Genomic DNA, 11,763 nt, shown 5'->3' on the forward strand with positions numbered 1-11,763 from the left:
CACTAGCAATATAATAATGGGAGAAGATTGGAATAGCATTACAAGCATGAGAGATTGCTCAAATCCTGATAATGATCCTCTGTCAAAATCGCTTCTGGATCTAAAAACTAGTTTAAAATTGAAGGATGCTTGGTTTATCATAAATCACCAAACTGAATATTTTTTCTGATAGAGAATTATGGTTCCAGACTGGATAGGTTTTATGTCAAAAATTTCCAAAATATTATCTCTAACATTCATACATTTCCTTTGAATTGGTCAGATCACTGTGCTGTGAAATTATCCTTGAGATTAGAAAATATTGTAAAAATAGGGAAGGGATACTGGAAGTTGAATTGTAGTATACTTGAAAATGATATTACCGCAGATAATTTTACTATATGCAGGGAATTTATCCGAAGAAAGAAGTGTAATTTTGACAATATAATTTTGTGGTGAGAATTTGCAAAAGATGAACTTAGGAATTTATTCATTAAATGCTCAAAACAGGTAAATAAGCAAAGATTCGGTCTGTTAAATCTGCTAAATTATCAATTTATTCAAGAAATGGGAAATCTAGTTTAGATCCTGGTAGTCTTGACATTGCCAATCAGTTAAGATCAAGAATAAATGATATTCAAAATGAAATATGTGAAGGTATAAAGGTAAGGGCTAAAGTAGAAAACCATTTGAGAGGGGAGCAGGTATCTGCGTATCAACTTGGAAGAGAGAAAGGGGCAAAGGCTTTTTTAAGTAAGATAAAAAGAAATGATGGAAGTGAAATAGTAAACCCAAAAGCCATCATGGATTATGTGAGAGAACATTTTGAGAATTTATTCCGGAAAGAAGAATGTGATATGGAGGGGCAAAATGAGTTCTTGAATATCATAGAGAAAGTTATTGGAGATGAACATAATACAATATTAACAAAAACAGTCAGTGAAACAGAAGTGTTAGATGTCATTTGGGGCATGAAAAATGGCAAAAGTCCGGGGTTAGATGGATTACCAACCAGTCGAGTTTTATATGAAATGTTGGAATATTGTTAAAGGGGATTTATTGAAATGATAAAGTTTGTGTTCAGGAACAAGAATGCTTCAAAGATGAACACTGGGGTTATATCCATCATACCTAAAGAAGGAGATTTAGATATAATTAATAACAAGAATTATATCGAGATAATAACAAGAATTATATCGAGAAGGATTAAAAAAGTTTTACATTTGATAATATCACAGGAGCAATTTTGTTGTGTTGAAAATAGATCAATTAACAATTTGAACTTTTTTTTATTAAAGATTTAATATTCTATTTAAATAAAAGTAACATTAATGCAGCCTTGATGAACTTGGATTGGTCAAAGGCATTTGATCGTGTCGATCACGATTTTCTATTTAGAATACTACAAAGATTTGGTTTTGATAGCGATGTTGTTAATTGGATTAAAATGTTATATTCAGATGCTGAAAGTGTATTATGTATAAATGGTCATATCTCTGACAATTTTCCTGTCAATAAATCTGTAAGGCAAGGTTGTCCATTATCTATGATGTTATTTATAATTTATCAGGAAGTATTTTACAGAATGATTAAGAATAGGCTGTTTAATTATGGTTTACAATTGCCAAATGATTTGCATGTATTATTGCTAAGTTATGCAGACGACTCTGTTATAATTATTATTTGTGATTTGGCACTAGAGGAATGTTTAAATGTTATCAGAGAGTATGAGAACGCTTCAGGTGCAGTTCTCAATAGAGGTAAAACTTCAGTTTTTGGACTTTGTAACTGGAAAGAGAGGGTAGCATGGGTAGGTTATGGTTTAAAAGTATTGAAAAGTTGTTGTAAAATTTTAGGCACATATCATAGCAACGATTATCAAGAGTCTAGATTTGAACTGGAATAGATTAGAATGTAGCATAAATAAAATCATTGGGATCTATTATAATCGAAAATTAAAAATTTTTCAAAGAGCAATAATTGTAAATTGTAAAATTCTTGCAAAATTGTGGTATACGGTGCATGTATACCCAGCTCCAGTGTATTATGTAAAGCGAATTCAGAAAAGTATTTTCAAATTTTTGTGGAGTAGCAACTGTGAACCTGTTGCAAGGAAAACTATGTTTTTGTCATAATTAAGAGGTGGCTGTGGAATTATTGATATTCAGTGTAAAGCGAAGTCAATCATGTTTAGTACATTTCTAAAATGTCTAAAAGATCTTTGTTTTGGTTACCAAATGATTATTTACTATTGTAAAGTCAGAGCAACCTACCTTATAGAAAATGAATGCTAACATCAGGATTGCACTATTTTTACACCTAGTTTTTATGAAAGTATGATAAATATATTACGAACACAGATAAAAACGAAAGTGGTATATGAACATTTAATGAAAAAAAGTGAATATGTTCCAAATATTGAAACATTGTATCCACTATTCAACTGGAAACTAATTTGGGAACATGTAAATATTAAGTATATAGAAAATAAAAGTAGAGACATTTTTTTAAAGTATGTTTTAAGTACAAATGATAGGCTAACCGTGATGAAAATAAAAGATGTTTAGGAATGCGGTTGTGAATGCATAGAAACTAAAATGCAAATGGTATATTTCTGTCCTTTGGTTAAGAATTTGTTGTCCTGGGTATTCGAATTGCTTAGAAAATGTTGTAAATTAAAAACTAATAGCAGGTTAAGGATTTTCAAACTAGATTTTGAAGCAAACTCAAAAAGGGATGAAAATACAGCAATGGTAAGAATAGCAGATTTTATTTCAAATATATGGATGGCAAGATATTTGGGAACAAGTACTGACCAGCAAATTATTAAATGTATAAAGAATAGACTGTTAAATACATTTAATGTAAATATTATAGGATTTAAGTCTAATGTTAACAAAATTTTCACGAATCAGTATGTTTCTATTTTAAAAACATATTTAGAAAAATAATAAAATTTTAATATTTTTATCTTATAACGTATATACACAATTGTAAAATATAATTTTGTAAAGTAATATTTCTTAATGAAAGAAAAAAAAGGCAACAGAACTACTAACATTTCAAGTCCGTTGTTGCAGAGGTTTTCTTAAATATCCTTTTATATGTCACTGTATCTTCTTGCTATTTTTTCGGTTTCGACCCTAAATGCAGTCTTAACCTGGAGTAGCTACCTTAATTGTAATAATAAATCCAACCATTTCATGTTACAGTTATACTTGTGAAATGTTTATGAAGTTTCGTTAGTGTAACTAGCGCAGTGAATTTCAATATATTTGAAATGGGAATGAAAAAAAGTTAAACAAAAATAAAACTATTTGCATGTCCTTTTTGCAAAAAAAATAAGTTTTCGTCAGTGGTTAGCAATATTTTTATACTTTGCTGATAAATTTAACCGATTCACAAAATTAATACAATGAATTATGTAAAAAGTTGCTTAGTAAGAACCAAATCGTGTGCGGACAATTTGTCGAAAAACCATCATTCGAAAGGCAATTGTTCGAAAAGTTTGTTTTCGAAAACCAAATATTCGAAAACAATAGTTCGAATGTATAATTGTTCGAATTTACAATTGATCGAAATACAAAATATTCGAAAAAGCAGTTTTTCGAAATGAATACTGTTCGAATCCATGAGCAACGTCGACTTGTTGAAACAAGCCCGACGGCTGTTTTGTATATTGGCACTTCTCTCTCTCTCTCTCTCTCTCTCTCTCTCTCTCTCTCTCTCTCTCTCTCTCTCTCTCTCTCTCTCTCTCTCAACTCAATCGCATTATTCGTATTCTATTTACCTTAAATCAAAAATAAATAAACATAAAAATAAACCGTTAACAAATCCTTAAAACCTTAAAGTTCCCATTGTTATTTTGGACGGTTTCCTATTTAGAGAAGCTCTTCAACGCTATCATGGCTGAGTTCGTTCAAATTGAACAAGGAAAGCCCATGTTATTAGTGAATGGACATTTATTTGTTAAAGACAAGCAAATACAGGATAAAATTTGTAAATTACTGTAAATGTCGCGGTATAACAGTAAAAGATGTTACCGTTTCTAAAGAACATACTCATGCAGGTGATCAAACTGGTGTAAAAGTGCGGAGATTTATTGACGAAGTGAAAGACAACGCAAAAGGTACACGCGACTCCCCTCATTATATAATTGCTTATGCATCTTCGGATCTTAGCGCATCTGGAGCTCAAGGATTGCCAACTGTCAACAGTGTAAAGCCCCTTCCACACGAAGGGCAAATGCACGGCGGGCAGACACTGTTACCAATTTTGTGAGTGGATGCCGATCACGAGTGTGGTCCAAGTCAAAGGCTTGCCTGCCTGTAACTACTGCCTCCCTTGGATTGTTTGGTCTGGTAACACTGTTGAAAAGCGAGAGAATTACGGGCAAATCAGAGTGCCCGTCGTGTGTTTGCCCCTCGTGTGGAAGGGGCTTTAAGCGCTCAATTAGAGGGGTTCGCTCAAGAAGAAATTGTGGACTATCTACACCCTATCATAGGAAGGATACAGTATTCCCAGTCGTGTAGTATATGAAAACTTCAAAAAAGAAGATTTTCTATTTTTTTGACTCAGGTCAGGAAGAGGAGATTTTCAGTCAAAATTCGAATGCTATTAGTATTGGCATTTATCCCAGAAGAAAGTCATTGAAACTTTTGAAAATTTAGTAGAAGAGGAGTTATCTTCACCTGAATTACTTCCGGTAATAGATTATTTTGAAGATAAATTGTGCAAGGATATTAAGAAAACTAATAAATTTAAATTACATTAATCGTTTATTAACATTAATTCTATTCTCTTATATGGTTAGATAAAGTATGATACAGATTCGAAATATATTCATTTCGAACAATTACACATTCGAACTATTGTTTTCGAATATTTGGTTTTCGAAAAAAAAAAAAAAACTTTTCGAACAATTGCTTTCCGAATAATGGGTTTTCGAAAAATTGTCCTCAAACTGAACCGAATTATATACTTTGGGAATTAGCAGTGACCATGTTAAAGAAAAAATTACAACAAATTACAAAAACTCCAAAAGTTTTCTCAGAGGCTACCTTGAAACTGCTTCATTTTGTGCACGAGGTTCTCAAATCTGGGCCATAATTTATATTCATTGTTAGAAAACACCGAATGTCATGCTGGGGATCCAGCCGGTTTCTTGCTTCAGTCTTAATGGTAGCAAGATTTGAAAACCCTTGTTGGCAGAGGTACGTTGTTGGGAAAGGGAGAAGAGCGTTTTAAGCCTCCCGAGTCAGAATGGACCTATCCTTGAGTTGCGTCACTATGTGCCCAGTAGAATCTTTACCTTGTTCTACTAAAGTAAATCAGTTACATTACTCAAAATAAAAATGCGACCAGCTGTGAATTATTAACATATATTTTTGTAAGATCCTCTGGCTACCCTAAGAAATACCCTCGCGACCCTAATTTGGGTCGCAACCCTAGGGTTGGAACCACTGTTTTAGACCGTCTGGTCATTTTGCCCAATATAATGACGTACCAGATTTTATTGATTACGGCAATTTACTCTTGAACTTTTTCAATTTCCTTAACATTCGTTGTTGATATACGAACACCCGTCCTTGGCTTAGTTGAAGAGTCAGGAAAGAAGCCCAGTCTACTCGTTTCTTTCTCTGTATTAAGCTTATGAATGGAAGAGAGTACTACGATATGGCTTTTTACATTTTGAATAATCGACGATAACCAATCCTATGCAGTATCTTTCATATGGGCATTTGCATGTTTTTATATATCATGTATATTCTACTACCCCTACTGTGGTTAGAAATGAACATATTAAGGGTTCAGTAAAGGTCACTGAAGCATTGCAGATAGTGCAAGAGGCAAGGTTAGGGTGGTATGGCCACCTGATGAGAAGTGGAGAGGAACACGTGGCAAGAGAAGTGATGGAAGTGGAGGTGGGTGGAACACGAAGGAGAGGAAGATCTAAGAACAGGTGGAGAGATTGCATTAGAGATGATATGAGGGAGAAGGGAGTACGGGAGGAAATGACACAGAACAGAGTAGATGGAAGAGACTCATTGGCAACGGCGACTCCGAATAGGGATAAAGCTGGGAAGAAGATTTTATTACCATGGGAATGGGGTGGTAGTGGGACAGCTGCAGATGTGGTATGGTATGGCGCATTGTTGATTACCAGGACCGATAACTCAGGAAGCTATGGTATAAGTAGCGATGTCAGCTATCGGATAACAATAATTTGGCCATTCTTCTCCCCATGGCAGGCCACTGATTTTTTTTTCTTTTGCTGCGAAACAAAAGAAAGATTTCTCAACAAATCCTTTCACAGAATGCTACAGTTGTCAATTGGATAAAAAAAATAATTCAATTATGCTCCGGTGCATGTATCTGAAAGGGAACGCTTAAAGAGAAATTCTTAGTCCATTGGTTACCTTCTCTGCATTAATTGCAGCGAACAGCCGTAATGCAAATGTATTGCGGCATCCACGATGATATATATATATATATATATATATATATATATATATATATATATATATATATATATATATATATATATATATATATATATATATATATATATATATATTATATATATATATATATATATATATATTATACAGGAACACATTCCTTTACATATAACAGCATACTATGGTAAAACAATGCCTTGTATCGTCATCGAGAAGATTTTCCCATCTTTTTCCTCAGTCCTTCAATGCCCTTTGACCTTTGATAAACCAGCTCTCAAAATTCTTGGCCATCACTACTTTCTGCTCAGAATCTTTTCGTGGCCTCTGGCGCAATAGACATTTTTATCAGAATGTCTTTGGAAGCCGTAAGTTTCTTTGGAACGCGATCGATGTTTCTCTTAGCCTTAGTACCTAAAAGCCTCTTAGAAGAAGCCAGCACACAAAAGGCAGGTGACTTTCCTTAAACAGCAGATACGGAAATATAATCGAATATATATATATGTATATGTATATATATATATATATATATATATATATATATATATATATATATATATATATATATATATATATATATATATATATATATATATATATATATATATATATATAATATTATATCATATATACATGCATACGTACATGCATACGTACATGCATACATGCACAAGCATAGACATAGAAGCCAGTGTGAAAATATAAGCATGAAGGCATTTTTTAACACATACTTCTTTGTAAAAGTACAGTGTGTATACTAAATGCAAATAAAATGCAGAACTGAAAAAGCTTTCGTGAGAACTGATAAAGAAGAAGAAGAAGATTGAAGAAGAAGGAGACAGAGAGAGAGAGAGTTTGGGATAAAAAGAAGGGTACTTACCGCACCCGGAAAATTCATCGTCAATATTTCACCACTAGAGTTACCCACCAACAAAGAAATCACCGCTAAGCAATACATCTTCCTTTTGTTTCCTATTTATGCAAAGCTTAACAGTCGAACAACTCACCCCAGACAGTTCGTACCTCGGCTTAAGGATACTAGCCACGGAAATTCTTTGAAAGTACCCCGTCAGTTTATTCAGAATATTAGTCAAAAATACTTCGTAAACCAATCTTTGGATATATATATATATATATATATATATATATATATATATATATATATATATATATTATATATATATATATATATATATACGAACAGATTTACTATAGCGCCAAAATTATAAGTAGATTCCAGGGTCAGTTTCGTCGTGAAAAAAGGAAATTTTGTTCTACAAAATAATAAAACTGCTGTGCATTTCGGGGCCGTGTCTAATTGCTTTTCATCAATAAAATTTTGTCAAAGCATCAGATATGGATTTTTATTTTGGAAATAGCTAATTGAAGCCACGTAATGTTGATAATTAAAGCACTTATCAGTGTAAATCAAAGAAATTTAAAGGGAAGCTTAGCTAATTTTAGTAAGCACACAGAGAGAGGCTAGTTTGACGTAAACTATGACATTGGACGTAATAGAAGAGTTCCCGAATATATTATATTTATATTATATATATATATATATAGATATTATAGTATATTTATGATATATGATTATAATATAACATATATATACATATAATATATATATATATATATATATATAATTTATATATATACTATTATTATTATATAGTATACCTATAATATATTACATATATATCTTATATATAATATATATATATTATTATATATATATATCTATCTTATATATATATAATATCTGTAGGTAACATACAATATATATATAATATGTATATCTATATATAATATTATCTATTATATATATATATTTATCTACACTATATATATATATATATATATTATATGAATTCTTATATATTTAATATATATATATATATATCATATATATATATATAGACATACCTATATAGACACGGCTCTCGTAGCTATGAAACTTCTGTCCTTCGTTATCCTAAATATTGAAGGGTTCGTTTAAAATATTTATTTTTAAATGTAGAATTCCGATCCTTTATCCTAAATGTTGTGGGGAAGATTTGAAGAGTAATTCATATGAACATTATAGAATGAAATAATAAGAACGAAAGCCTCGAAAGATCCCAGGGAACCCTGAAAATGCTACTTCAATTTCCTTGATATAATCCTGGTGGTGAGAGGAACGATTGGAGAGGTCTCCTAAAACCCACTACTTACGTCATTGTTAATCAACTGATGCGGTTAACCAAGGTGTGTGTTTGGAGAGAGAGAGAGAGAGAGAGAAAGCAATTGCACAGACAAATGTTTGCCATCCTCACCATAATGCTGTGATATTCTAAAATTATCTCTCTCTCTCTCTCTCTCTCTCTCTCTCTCTCTCTCTCGTTCAAGATTTTATTTATCATTCCACTGCTTATTATCTCTCTCCAGTTCATGATATTTGTTTATCATTCTACTGTTTATTCTCTCTCTCTCTCTCTCTCTCTCTCTCTCTCTCTCTCTCTCTCGGCAGCTGAGGACACCTCGTTTTAATAAAGGATAAAGACTAATCCCACATACTGAATAGTTAGTCAGAAAGATATTTAACGTGGTCTGAGACAATACGGCTCACGCAAGCTCTGGAAAGTTATGTGAAACGTCATTTATAGTTAATCTTTGCATAAACATAAAACACCCAAAATCAAAAGCCAAATTAGGATAATGTCCGCCACATTAAGGCCAGAAGGATAAAACTAAAACAATGCAGAACAAAACTGGCATGAATTATCCTAACTAGGAAACGTAACCAGTGAACAGCAGTCGTAATTCTCCTTTAAAAGAACCTCCTCTTCAGATTTTGTGCTGTATCCCTCACAGGAAAAAGTTCTGGACGTCACATGAATAAACCGGGTATTAAGGGAATCTCCGCCATAGTTCTAATATCCCCCCAAAAAACTGCATTTCACATTTGCCCAAAAGATTTGTACCTTTGCTGTGATTTGGATCAAATGAAAAAAAATATTTTCATTAATTCTGGATGTCATTCAAAAGAGGAATTGGTCACGCTCTGTTAGCCATAAATACCTCTTCACTCAGCATTTTCCGCATCACGGATTGGAGGTTTAATGAGTCCACATACCAAGAATCAAGAAGGAAATTTAAATACTCATTTTAGACGGGCTATTTAAGGAATTCATTTTTTTCTCTACAAAAGGTAAGACGATTTCCATAAATTTTTGAGGCTGAAAGTCCAAGTTTTCAGATCCTGGATTATGAATATTTTCATTCAAAGGGGAGAATATACTGTACACTATATTATATATATATATATATATATATATATATATATATACTATATATATATATATATATATATATACATATATATATATATATATATATATATATATATATATAGATATATATATATATATATATATATATATATATATATATCAACATGATGGTTAGGCTATTCCTCGGCAGTACAAATCAGAAGGCGTTGAAGAAGACAGCTTTAAACATATGTCACTTTATTCTCATTGCGACGTTTCGAGACCAATGTCTCATCATCCAGGCTAAAATAAAAGATAAAAAACTGATATACAATAGAGCATTAAATTATTTTTGTTGACATAAAAAAAAAAACAACACATTGAAAAAAGTAATACAAGGAAATTCACACATTGAAATACAAGTTATTCTAAATAATGAAAATAAATATAAAACGAAATATATATATATATATATATTATATATATATATATATATATATATATATATATATATATATATATATATATATATATATATATATATATATATATATTTATATTTATATATATATATATATATATATATATATATATATATATATATACATATATATATATATATGTATGTATATATATATATATATATAGTATATATATATATATATATATATATATATATATATATATATATATATATATATATATATATATAAAGCATTATTAAAATTAGGATAGTTAAAAAAGACACCTTGTCTCAACGACGTTTCGGTTGCTGTATGGAATACGCATCGAAGTAAACAAGAAGAAGGGCCTGGTTTAAGTTATGTACAAGGGAACAGATGAAGTGTGGTTGTTCAAGGTTGGAACTAGTTTCTTTATAGCTAGAGATTCTAAAATTGGAAGGTGATGTGCGTATGGACTTGATAACAATATCTTAAAATCCTTATAGTTTATACTATTTTTACAAAATTTCCCATGATTTCTAATGTTAGATAGTTCTGGGTTGGACAGTTTACACCCTGTACGGAAACTAATGCCCATATGTGCATCACATCTCACCTTAAGCAAGCGGCGCGTGTTTCCAACGTAAGTCTGCCTATTACATCGGCAGCAAGTATAAATGTAAACAACGCCGGATTGCATTAAAGGAGGTAATCTCTCTTTATGACGCAACATATTACTGGTAGTTCTAGGGTTCATTAAGATAAACTTAACATCAACAGCTGGAAAATGATTGATTAAAATTCTCCGTAAGTGAGGTAAAAGAGATGTGTCATGCATATAAGGAAATCGGTATATAAAACTTGAGCTTCTGGCCAAATGTATTGCTGCTGGAGGATGAAATGAAATTTTCAGGAGTTTTCTTGACATATTTCATAAAGAGATTAGGAGGGTAACAATTTGATTTAAAATAATCGTAAAGGATTCCGATTTCTTTGTGGAAAAGACTCCAATCAGAAGTTAATGTCATGGCTCTGTGGAGGAGGGTAGACAACGAATTTAATTTAAAATTGAAAAAAACAAAAACTATAAAAGTTAAGACCAAGGCCTGTGAACGTTGCCTTTCGAAATATACCTGTGTGAAAACGGTCGTCGTCACGGATAACAATCGTATCTAAGAAAGGCAGTTGGTTATTGTTTTCCAATTCATACGTAAATTTAATGTTGGGATGTAAAGAATTGGCATGTTGCAAGAACGAGTCACAGTGCAAATGGTCCTTAAAAATAACAAAAGTGTCATCCACATATCGGCGATAAAATAAGGGTTTAAACGAAGAGGGACAACTGTCCAGCAGTTCTCTCTCAAATTTGTGCATAAAAATGTTAGCGAATGTGCAACTCAGTGGGTTACCCATGCCCACACCTTCAACTTGCACATATACCTCATCATTAAAAGCAAAAAGCAGTGTCCCGCACTGCCAACTCTAACAACTTCTTAAAATCAGAACGGTTAAAACCATGGTGAACACTTTCATCATCAGTAAAAATAGTATCTAAAATATACTCAATTGTTTCCTCCACGGGTATATTAGTAAATAAGGATTCTATGTCAAAACTAGCCATGATTAAATCTG

The sequence above is a fragment of the Macrobrachium nipponense genome, chromosome 8, assembly GCF_015104395.2.
Source record: "Macrobrachium nipponense isolate FS-2020 chromosome 8, ASM1510439v2, whole genome shotgun sequence".
NCBI lineage: Eukaryota > Metazoa > Arthropoda > Malacostraca > Decapoda > Palaemonidae > Macrobrachium > Macrobrachium nipponense.